The sequence below is a fragment of the Cyrtonyx montezumae genome, unplaced genomic scaffold (genome assembly GCF_038088225.1).
Source record: "Cyrtonyx montezumae isolate F1298 unplaced genomic scaffold, pur_monq_1.0 scaffold_17, whole genome shotgun sequence".
Lineage (NCBI taxonomy): Eukaryota > Metazoa > Chordata > Aves > Galliformes > Odontophoridae > Cyrtonyx > Cyrtonyx montezumae.
In genome coordinates this window covers 24,537,624-24,550,596 of record NW_027071903.1, presented here as the reverse complement: position 1 = coordinate 24,550,596, position 12,973 = coordinate 24,537,624, and positions in this window count along the sequence as shown.

The window sequence follows — 12,973 nt, the reverse complement described above, 5'->3', positions numbered from 1 at the left end:
TATGGAGGTGAAAAAACAGGAGATGTAAAAATGTTGAGCAAGTATAAAACCAGCCCTCCCCCACCTACCGGTGGTGTGCCTTAAAGGACGCAGTGAGAAGGCTGTTGTGTTGCCACACTTCTGCTGCGTTATGCAATTATAAAAAAAAAAAACAAAGTGTGATGGCAACATGCAAATACTTCAGAAAGTGTTTAAAAAATACCTCAGTCTCATTGAAAGTTAATGGAGATTTATGTCCAACCCTGAAATTAAGGTTTCACATAAATTTTCCAGTGATGGTAACCTACAGAAATCCAGATTTTTAAAGGTATTTGGGCATTTAACATAGTAGATTTTGCCCACTGAAGAGCATAGACATCCAATTGGTGGAGTTTTTGAAAAGGCTGCATCATATCAGTATCTGAGACATTTGAATACCTTTGCAGAGCTTGCTTAGATTGAGATTTTTTCTGCCCTTATTACATTTAAGGAGAAAACAGCAGAATAATTTGCAAACAGTAATAGAACACATGAAATTCTGCTTTCTTTCAGATCAGGTAACTCCATTAATTGAAATAGTATCAGAGTTGGGCAAGCTTTGCTTTCTTTTATCCAAAGTCAAATTTGACTGGAACAGTAGTGATTTTTGCTTTAGAGAGACCACAAAAGCTTTGCTCCATCCTTGGAGATAAAGCTCTCACTAAAGATAGTATTTAATTCAATAGATACCATTTTTCTAATGATGCCAAATCACAATGCATGGGACACTTAATACTATTGGAGGCTTCATTTTTTAAGGAGTAAATGGAGTGCACAGGACAATATATATTGCTCAGTGTACATGAGGGTCAAGAACAGTATTAATACATGTAATAAATTAAACAGAAGTGATAACAAAATCTCGAACACAGATTTTAAGCCATTCTTCTGTGCTCAGACATTTAGAAAATCATATTTTCCCATTTGGGGTTGGTTATTATAACTTGAATAAGCTATTCCCTTAACAGCTGGCATTCCCATAAGGCAATGGGAAAGCCACCATGCCATCCTACACATGGGTGACAAGGCCCTACCTGAAACACAGGAGGACACTTAGGGCCAACAAATGATCCTAATGAGCAGAAGGGAGTGAGTAGGGCCAGGGCATCTCTTAGCCTACACAGAACAGCACTAAGTAGAGCAGAAAAAACAGTAACAGAATTTGTAATATAAATTTGCACCTCTAATCTGTGGCACACAGCTATCTGATACTTGTAAAGTCAAGAGATTAGAAGGATCCTTGCCACTGAGTAAGACAGAGCTTTTGAAAGCAACGCCTCATATTCACACACTCAAACTGTTCTTTTGTCTGGATTGCTACTGGCCATTACAATCAGCTGCTAACACTTAATGTTGCAAAGCATGGCAGAAAACACTCTAGAGTTTCTTTACACTCTCCATGCTCATAACCACTGCATGGCCAGCTGTCCTTGACCGTGACTCAGCCAAGAAGCTTACACAAAGATAACAGTTCAACAAACAACCTTAAGGATGAGCTTAGCTACCTTCAGGTATTCTAGAATAACAAAAGGAAGAAAATGTTAAAAAACCAACAACAACAAAAAAAAAATAACGTGTCCGGAAGGCTCTGAACCTGACAGTTTCAAATTTTACTTAAAGCTAAAGTGTTCTGAAGCTAATAATAAAAGTTTCTCTTAATTGAAGTCATAAATTCTATGGCAAATAGCATGCAATTCAAATCTCAGACGGAGGATGAATATCAGGGTCTAAGTGCACTAAGTTACAAAACATTCCTCTATCTTCTTATGGCAAAACTAGCTTCCTGACAGAAAAAGTTTCACCAAGCAAGGATGTCTTACCTCTCAGAGAGGAACGTGAGGAAGAGTTCCCAGGAACCTCCCATTTTCTCTTTATTAGGTACAAAAATCTGTAAAAATACCTGCTTATTAGGACAAGGTTGATTGTTGATATGACACCACCTTGCCCATCAGTTCTGTTCATTACTTCCAGTTCTTAATTGCTTGAACCAAGCCAGGCCAGCTCATCTTTAATTGGAATAAAGAGTTAATCTTTTATACAAAGGACCCAGCTGAGTCTTTGTGTGTGTTTGAATGTGTAAAGGGCTTTTGGCAGTTTACAGCGTGTGTGGTGTTAGTGGGATTTAGCTCATTAGCAAACCACAAAGGCTCTGCTGACACTGTACTCTGGATAAAATACATGAGGCCAACCTACACCCTGTGGACATGTACAGCATAACTACATAATAAACAAGCATTTATTAATAATTTTATCTGTCACACATGCAGAAGAAGAGGGTGAGAAGTCAAAAGCTGTCATATGTTGCAACTAAAGAGGCATAATTAAAATGATAAGTGTCATGTGATTATAACCCTTGAAGAATTAATCTAGCATGAAACAACAATGGTATAAATACAACAGCATATGTTCCAAAAATTAATTTCACATAATAGGCATCTGATGTAAGCACTTAGACCCAATTATGTATGGTCATACAATAGCAGCTGATGCATGGAAAATCCCTCTTTATTGTATACTAGCATAATCCCATTATAAATGATTGAATAGAAAGACTCCTTTAAAGTCTTTGCACTAGTATACTTGCAGACAAACTAGGACTTATGGAAACACGTAGCTCCAACTTCTCCACAGTTTTTTTTCTTGGTTAAAGTTTTCAAACCAGAAATTGCTTCCTCTGTAATCACAGACTATTGTCTGCTCTGCAGAGGGAGGATTTGTGGTAACACCAGTTATACAACCTACAGATTTAACTTCCATCTTAAATGTGTTTAATATAGTTGCATTTTATAATTTCTGCTTCACCTAAATAGTGCTAACTGATTCACAGCATTTTTGTCCCTGCCTGATTCTCCCTCCAAAATTAAATGAAATTGATTGCAATTGAAGAGTTTTATTGAGTAGTAACAAAAAATAATTTGTTGTTAATATTGAATACTTCGGTTTTACTCTTATTGACTTTCATTTTAGTACTCTGATTAATTTTTTCTCATAGTAAAAGCATGCACAGCTTGCACACAAATGAAGCATGTTGGTTTTTAAACTTATTCTTACTGTCTGCACACCAGCTCTGCTGTTTTTCCATTGACCTCAACTCTACTTGCGTGCAATGCAATGTCACATCCCAAGTTTCGGCTTGAGAGCACAATGTGCATCCAAAATTTGAAACCTGGAAGCACAGATAAGAATTCAGATGCACACAGATTACCTCCTGACAATGACAGAAAAACTTATTCTAGACAGAAACTGTATTTATCGATTTAGATTTGGCCCTGAAATCACTTTGGATGCTTGTAAGGTCAATCAGAATGACCTACCATATGTTTCAATAGCCTTCTGCTCCCTTTCAAATCATTTAACTTTTAGTTATGAAGCTATGAACATATCTACCACTACTACTGACCATTGGCACTTTGTATGCATGAACTTAGAAAAGCAAGAAGAAAATTTCATTTACTGTGTCTCCAGAGTCAATGTACTAAACAAGAAAAACAGTGGAAATAATATAGCAGGGCAACATGAAAACTGTGTTATCTATTCTGTGGAATTAATGTTGAACTTCAAAATAACAGTGATCTGAGTACCTTGCTATTCAAAACAACTCCAGAGATACAGAATTACCCATTCAGCTGAACACTTGAAGACATACCTGACAAAAAGCATCTAATGAACAAAGTATTTAGCAGAGAGAGAGGAAAAAAAATGTATGTGTGTCTCTAAACAAATCTTCTATGCGTTGTTTTTTTTTTTGTTTGTTTGTTTTTACTTTGATACTTATTTTATTCTGTCAGTATGCTATGAGAAAAGGAGGAATACATACAGCTCATAGAAGAAACTATTAACTTAGTTCCCATGGAATAAACACATACCCAGACTGCAAACAGAAGCAACAAGGGGTAGGCAAGATTTTAACTACAAATAAAGATAAATATCAATATTGGTTTAATAAACAAAATCAGACAGTGACAGAGTCACAAGCTACAAAAAAGTAAATAAACATTATCACTGCATAACACAAGGTGCTGCTGACATCTAATGAACTTCTAAGTGAAAACTGCAGCCAGGACCAAGGTGCGTTTTACCCCCTGTCCCCAAGTAGGGACATTCCTTGACGTTTCAAGGCAAAGAAGCAATAGCCATTGCATTCAGTATTTGCAAGGGTGTGATTTACCAGATTAGGAGACAATGGCGAGTGAGATGTGTAAGATGAAATAGCACTTCACCAAAATACTGATTTATTTATTTATTTTTATAAACAAAATGAAGACCACCACCATGTTGTAATTCCTTATTGGACAGAAAATTAATGAATTATTTTAAAAGGTGAATAAAACCCTTGAAAGAAAAAAATAAGAACAGCAAATAGTAATTGCTTACCTGAAATGGGAAAAAAACTTCAACTTAAAACTAACACACTTATCTAATTTTTGAAATTTCTCTTGACATTTAATTCCAGTCATTTGTAAACTATCAATTTAATTAGCACTCAAATACTGGCACTCAAGCAAATTATAAAATTCTGCTTTAAGTGACAACTGGATGCAAAAACAACATTGCTTCTTCCAGGCCTATATTAGCATTACACCCCCTTAGGAAAATACCTCAACACCATTAGCCTCCACTCCAAAGACTTCCAATGGACCACATCTGACAAACTGTTCCAGTCACTCCTAGCTGAGAAACCAAACATCTTGTCTTTACTCCAGGACACTTGTTCACAAAAACAGCCTCTTCAGACTATCTTTCTCTGCAGAGCACCCTAGACTACTGATGATCTGGTAAAATGCAAGTCAAGCCTGGTAAAACATGAGTTATATTGCTCTAAATTCATGCAAATCAGATTGGCCCCTTGGGGACCTATTCTGACAAGAAGGGATTATTGGACTTCTGCCCTTCCTAATCTTGGGCGTACCTTTAAAGAACAAACCAGTACAACAACTGATGTACCAAAACAACCCACAGTCCATGAACTTGCTTTATACAGGATTTATCCATGAATGGAAGGAGAAAATTCACTTCAGCTAATGATCCATCCCAAGACCTTCTATTTGCAGCTAATTTTAATTGAATAGACTCAAAATACTTCATTAGCAAAGAGTTTTTCCTATTCTACCCTTCCATACTCAGCAATTAGTTTAGTGGATGGTGCATACAGATGATCAGGCTATTAGGCTGTTTAAAGCTTCTGCTACAAAGTTGTGGAGAAATTGCACTTAAGTTTCCCAGAACGACATATTATCTTTATCAAAGAAGGCCACACATTTAGGCCTGAAAGTACTAACAGCTGTATCTAAGTGAATGTTATTAAGAAAGAAAATAACGAATTGGGAAGTATTTGAAGTTCTGACCTTTCACCCCTAAGACTATGACTCAAGCTAACCCTGAAGACCTGACTATGATCTATCAATGATTTCTGGTTTAGATTTCCAATAGTTAATTTGTTTCATGCTGGGAGAGGTTTCATGATTTGGTTTAAGAAGTAGGCTATTAGTAATGGGACATTAGCTATCTGTAAAATCATGCACACAGACTGGTCTCAAGCACCGAGTAAAATTGGTGATACATTCACTTGTAACAAAACTAAAGCACCCTAGCACTTACTGAATTGACAGGCAGATTTGAATTTTGAGAATGAGTTATGCTGATTCCTTCAAGCCCCCAGCAGAAGTCTTGAGTGAACCAGCAACATGAGTATTATGGGACTTAATACCATAAAAATCAAAGCAACTCAACAATGAGTTTACAAGTAATGGAGACTTCAAAGTTCACTATTATATTTTTAAACTGTATTGTTCTATTAGGGATGCATCTTATTAGTTAAAATGTTGATATTACTCAGTATTACTGAAATATATCAGGCACCTGAGGAGATAAACTTGATGTACATGTCCAATTTTAAATGAAATAATTCATATTTTCATGAGTAATGAAGAACATTCCCACTGAGTGGGTGGGAAATGCTGAGTAGCCAGAGTTCGTGGGATTGTTCAGGGATGTGACAGTATCACTATGATGCTCTGGAGTCCCCATCTTTCTTAGTGATTGTGTAAGTCTACACAAGAGCTTTATTCATGCAATTCACTTGATTTCCATTTAAACTGAATAGATGTTATTCCTCCATTTTCCTTTAACTTTGGTGCCAAGTAGATATGTAAATATGATGTAGACAAAGACATTCAATTCACAGATCTAAATACGGTAGCCAAGATGATGTGATGATATTTTATAAGTGCTTTTAACTGTTGGTTGAGAACAATCTTGAGATGAAAAGGAGAGGTTATTACACTTGGACAACCTTAATGCTTCAGGGAAAGAGGCACAGTTTAATAACAGAAGCCGGCCATCTGCTGCTCCTGAGCTCTGCATGCAGATGGAACAGCCTTGCAATTCTATCACCCTCTGTGCAAGTTCAGAGGCAGAAGATATCTTGTGTATGGGTGTGAAAATACCCTGCCAGGACATAATCCCTTCTCACCATCAGCATGGTCACAAGAAGCAGAGGAACTCTGTGGGGGTCCCTGCTGTGAACCACTACAGTGCACACTTCACTAGCACGGCTGTACTGAGGCTCAAACATTAAAAAGGAAACAAAAAAAATAATCAGAATAAGTTAAGTATTTCTTTTAATTCCACGATTAAAGTTGTGTATTACACATCTAGGTTTAACATGCAGGCATCCATATAGCTGGGCACAACAGCTGTGAATGGAATGTTACAGAACAGACATACCAGTTTTCCTACAAATTTACAGGTAGCTACAAGGAAAGGAGATGGAAGGCTGGAAGCCCAAACATGCTGCACAGACAGGGTGCAGGAATCCACAAAATAAATACCACGACATGGATGTACTGGAGCATGCCCAAAAAAGGGCCACAGAGAATACGTAGAGACTAGAGTTTTTCCTATGAGGAAAAGCTATGAACTACAACCAATCAGCCTAGAAAAGAGAAGGCTGGAAGGAGTCTCATTAATGTCTATAAATACCTGAAGAGAGTGTGCAGAGGGTAGAACTAAGCTCTTTTCAGTGGTGCTCTGTGGCAGGACAGGAGGTGATGAGCAGAAACAAAAACATAGCAACTTCCATCAAAATATCAGGAAGCACTTTTTATTAAAAACAACAGCAAAACACAACAAAAAACCACCACACCTAAAATCCCCAGTATAATGAAGGCATCCAAGCACTGACACAGGCTGCCCAGAGAAGTGATGGAATCTCCCCGGAGACCTTCAAAAGAAATCTGGACTTGGACCTGAGCAACCTGCTCTATGTGGCCCCACCTGAACACACAGTGGTTCAACCAGATGACCTCAAGATGTCACTTCCAGGCTCTACCACTGTGTGACAATGACTCAGCCCATTCCACAGACCTGAATTTAGTATGAGCGTCCTCAGCAAGAGCAAAATACTAGCAATTCTACAAATAACATATGAAATCCTTAAGCAAGATTGAAGTTCATATTCATTAGGAATTCTGTCTGCAAAAGCTGAATTCCTAAAGAATGTAAGAACTGAATCTCTTCCAGATGCAAGATTCAGAAATTGCTTATCCAGTGAAGCATTGCATGTTTACCCATATAGCCTCACAGAGTTTTTTGATATTAACATTACCAACCTGAGTACAGACAGCACACACATCATACACAATCTGTAGGCTATAAATAGAGAAAGGTTTAATTGTGATTTCTCCTGAAAGCTCTCAGCTGGAGTCAGTATGTATTTCTGAGAACAAAAGAGCTGAGGATCTCAGTTACACTTTATTTCCCCTTCCCATAGATTTCTCACAGATAATTTGCAAACTTTTTTTTTCCAGCAGGTTCATATGCCCCCCAGTTTTGCATTAGTATGCATTACCTAGTTAAATATATCACTCAAATGCAAAGAAACTCAGGAACGCCAGACTTCTTAGAAAACAGCTTCAGACCTGAACTGACTGAGGTAACCATAATGATCTGTGATACACTTCTGTTTGTCGGAGTTTCTACCTAACCCTTAGAGTTGTTTTGTAAACAGGCTTTGGAGCATACTACTGTATTTTCCATTGCTTTGTTTGAAACAAAAAGGCATAAGCGATTTTCCCTTTTCAAGTTTGTATGTCAACAAGAGATGACACAGTGCAGCAGATTAAATACAAAACTTTAACCAATTGTTGCATACAACACTACGGATGGAGACATTTCTCTGTGAATATCAAATAAAAGATTGTGAACCAAGCTGGTTATAGAATAGCAAACAGAGGGGTTCATAAAGCATCAGGAGTTAGTGAAAAAGTTGCAATTAAATACTTCCCTAGCCGCATGAAACAGCACATTCCTGTAGATCTGGGAAAGAACTAAAAACTTCTCTTTGCTTTGTGCCATTGCTGTTCTGTAAAGTGCTGATGATTATCGTTGCCTCCTGTAGGCTGGAGCAGTATGAACTTCATCTGACATTCTGAGCTAGTTTCCTCAGTCAATATTACCACTGAATGGGACCCATTGATCAACCAAGTGAAGCAGCAAAAAAAATGGATTCCAGCTTGAGAAAAATTCACTTGGGAAGCCACACTTCTGTCTCAATCTGGCTTGGCAAAGCTGAATTCTCTGCAATTTGACTGGGTTATACCACAGCTTGCACAGCCAGATAAACTTGAGGCAACTACAATTTAGATTTAACAGCATGCCAGAGTTAAAATAGCAACCAGACAGAAGTTTCACTTAGCAAGGTCAGTAGATGAGTAGATGAAGTTTGGATTGAAAAAAGTGAGCCAATTATATGGTCCGATATAGGCATTTATTTAACTACAAGCCTACTTAATTATGGCCTTTCTATAAGCTTGACTTCCTGATGTGAGGTTGGTAGTGGGATTGCTGTTTCCCTAGTTTCTCTGAATTTTTGATTTGTCACAATTTAATGGATGAGAAAAATAAATATTAAGAGAATGGAAGAGAGGGGAAAAGAAGGGTGGTGCAGCACTGAAACAGTGTGCCCAGAGAAGCTTTGGGTGCCTCATCCATGGAGGAGGTCAGTGCCAGGCTGGATGGAGATTTGGGCAACATTGCCTACTGGGAGGTGTACCTGCCATGGCAGGCAGGTTGGAATGACACAGACTTTAAGGTTCCTTCCAACCTGATTCAATGAGTGCGTGCGAAGCCAAGGATGGAGCTATACCCTAGCTAGTTCAGCAGTGCTTGCAGTGGTAGAAGTATCTTTGTGAACAAGGGCTTCTCTTCCTAATAACTGACAAGTTCTGCCTTACAAATGCAGTAAACTTTTTCCATCATTATGATAGACAACTGACTTGCTTCTTCAAACAACAGGAAAATATGTTGATAATAAATCACCACACACTGCTCCTTTAAGGTAATAAAGTATGGTGAACTAAAGTTAAATACAAGATAATGGTGGAAAGCCAAGAAACAGAAGTAGTAGGTACGTAGATCAAATTACTGCAACCCTTTCTGTAGCTGAAAGTACAGTACAATCATTCATTAGGAACATCATTTTTATTGCTTTGCTGCAACTAACTTCGAAGATGTCTGCTAACGACCAAGAGCTGCTCTCAGGTAAAGCTATCTACTCATATCCCACTGAAACACTCTAGGAAAAAAAAAGGTTTTCATTTTACTTCTGTATACAGGGAAAGATTTCAAGCATTATAAGCATGGTAGGCCCCTAGCTATAACAGATAAATTGCAAAAGCTATTCATGTACAATGTTTGGCAGACTATTTTTTTTTCCTTGTTTGGGTTACTGCATTGCCTTCATTATCACAGCATTTAAACTCTTTGCATCAATATATTCAGTGACATGAATAACTTGTCATATGTGGTCAGCTCGTCTGAGTATCTTCAAGGAGAAAACAGTGTACACAAGATATAGCACGTTTGCATCATTTACACGTACTGTCAAGGGTAACAACTTTCTATTGGCATGAAGTCTAAAATACTGTTTTCTTAAAATAAAGATTACTTAAATATATTTTCATCTTGGTTTCAGAAAATTCAAACAAACTTACAGTCATGTCCATTTTTTCAAAGAAATTTCCAAAGCCATAACTGGCTCCTCAGAACCAGTTGAGACAGCATAGTTTTATCTTGTTTCTTGTGCTGTAGTACTTCCAGGAATAACCTCTACATAGAAGATAGTTATCCACATCTACAGGCTACTAAAACACTGCCAATGTTATGCAATTGATAGTACAAGCTCAGTACCATACAAAAGCCCAAAACCTACCTAGGGGACCCAGGTCCCATTATCTGACTTTGCTTTAAGTCAGAGCACTGTGGCACTGCCTTCATCCGAAGAAACATTTAAAAAGCAAACAAACAAATTTCAGTTTGGGGCACTTTATTCAAATCTGAAGGCAAGTAGTGACAAGAAGCACCCTAGAAGACTGATATGGTTTGAAGCATGTTATGTATGGCTTTGCTGTTCAACTTGCAAGTAATTTGTAAAGCCGGTCCGTCCTGACTATGAAACATTGTATCAGTGTGATTGGAATCAATAGTTCCTGCACTGTCATTTGTCACATATTTACAAGCCTGAAAAATAGTTCATTTTGTCCCGATCCTATAACTCAAAAGATTGAATCAGAACCCTAGAGGGATCTTCGAGTGCGACACATTCATTACTGGTCACTAGTCTTTAGTGACGCTACGATCGTCACACCAAGAGAATGCAACTTCAGATTAAAGTGGGGTGACCTTGCATGTGATTTCTGCTAAAAAAATATCTCAGGCCTGTTGTTAATCTGTATCTGATTTACTGTAGCTAATTTATAAGTTACCTGTATTTCAGTTTGCTTTTCAATTTTTGTTTCCCTCATTAGAGGACCTTTCAGAAGTTTTGCCTCAGTTTTTAAACACTTTCCAACTAGTGCAAAATTTCTAAGGTGCAAACGTGAGCCATCAAATACTCAAATTCTTATTTTCTCTTTCAGCTTTGACTACAAACAGTCCTGATGAACTCTGGAAGCACGGCCTAGCAACTGAATTCCCCATTACCTCTTCAAGACTGAAAAATCATTCATTGATTTAAGCAAACGATAGTCCAACTTACCAATTCATTGTCATGAGGTAACTCATTTCCCCCACAGGAACAATGTTAGATCCCCTTCACAGACCATCTCCATGCTCTATGAACTGGCAGGATTTCTATATATCAGCTCTGAACAGCAGGCAGAGGATTCTGCACCAAACCTTGCTTAAAGCTGAAGGCAGACACACTGTGAGACTACCTTGCCCTTCTATTACCATTCAGCCTGGAAACTGCCCTCTGGCCTTCTCTAGCCCCAGTGGAGTCAGAAGTATAAAGCAGAGTGCCTTGTAGGTGGGGACATCTCTTCCCACCCTCTTCCATGTCTATCCAGACAAATAGCATCCAGTACAGAGGAAGTGGGACAATCCTCTTTTACATTTCATGTTGAGGGAAAATAAAAAAACCTTACTGGAAAAGAGAAAATCCCCCAGCATATTTAATAGCATAATATCAAGGTTATCAAAACATTACAGGCAACTCTAAGGAAGCCCATGCTTGATCTTTTTATGCACATATGGTCTGCATATGCACACATGGCATAGGGCGAAAACCCTCAAGTGTTACATAGTTTCCTGGTAAACCAGCTTAAATTACCAGTAAAATGGTAATTTAAGAATATCCAATGAGATTTAGTACCTTAAATATAAAGCAGCATGTTAAATCATCACTTACATCTTGGCAAAATGCAAGGTATTGGTTCCAAGATCCAATCTAAAACAAGTCTAACACTTTGTATTGACAAACAATTCAGTAACTGATTCACCCAAAACTCCCTAGAAATAATCATATCCTCTATAGTTAACGAATACACTAAACAAGGTCACTTTGCTGGTTATATAGTTTAAGAACCACCTTGGTTACAGTAATTCTATTTCTCACCTGACATATCACCTAAGCATGAACAAAGATAATACTTGAAGAGGCTGGAATAACAGAACCAGAAATACAGTCACAGGAGGAAAGCAAAAAACAAAACAAACAGACTGTTACTTCACTTCTGACCAGTGATGACACTCTACAAAAAAGTCCAACAATGTTTACAGTGAAGCAAAAAAGAGCCTCTTAGTGCTGCAAGCCAGGCCTGCCTGATAGCCACTGCTGGGGCTTCACTTAAATGAAGCATTGCCAGGCACAAAACCAACCCTCCACTTCTCAGACTGTAACTATTAGAACACATTGTGAACCATGGTACACCTTGAACATTCCCTTAAAAAATGTTTGCAAATTCAACTCTGACTATCACCCTGGTTTTCAACTTTTATTTGTTGTAATCAGTGGGATACATAAAGCTGTATAACATTTTTACAGTATACTATATAACTGAAGCAGTTCTTTGAGTGCAAAAAGGAAAAAAAGCAGAAGTTTCCACGTTAAATTTGTACAAACCTCAGGAAAACCATGACTGTCAATTTCATTCTTTTTGCATTTTCACAGATTGAATCTTCAGGATGGGAGAGGGTAACACTGAACAAAAGTAAAGCAAGTCAAAACTCCTCACAAGTTTATGACTAGAGGAAGGATAACAAGGAACTGATGCAACCTTCATGCTCTTATTGAGCAGCATTAAGCCCTCAGGTTTGGAAAGGAGTGGGGGAAAAAAAGAAAAGCATCAGGAAAACTGAGTTTGCTGTTTTATACCCTTTTCTCTCTGATAAGCATAGAGGTGGCAACCTCCTCAGCTATTCACCCTGCCTTGGTGTAATGCAGTCGCGCAGTAGAAAGCACAGCAATAATAACAGAATGGCAAAGTTCTGGGCTACACTGAGCAAGGATAAGTTCAAGCACAGCAGCTGTGGATACATAAAAGCAAAAAGCTGTTTACCCCTGGAAGGCCTCAAGCATTCAGGGATCTCCAGCAAGATCCCCTTGCCTCTACTGCCAATCCTTAAATCTTAGCTCCCTCCCTTCCAGTTACTCAGGTGCATTGCATTACATTACATG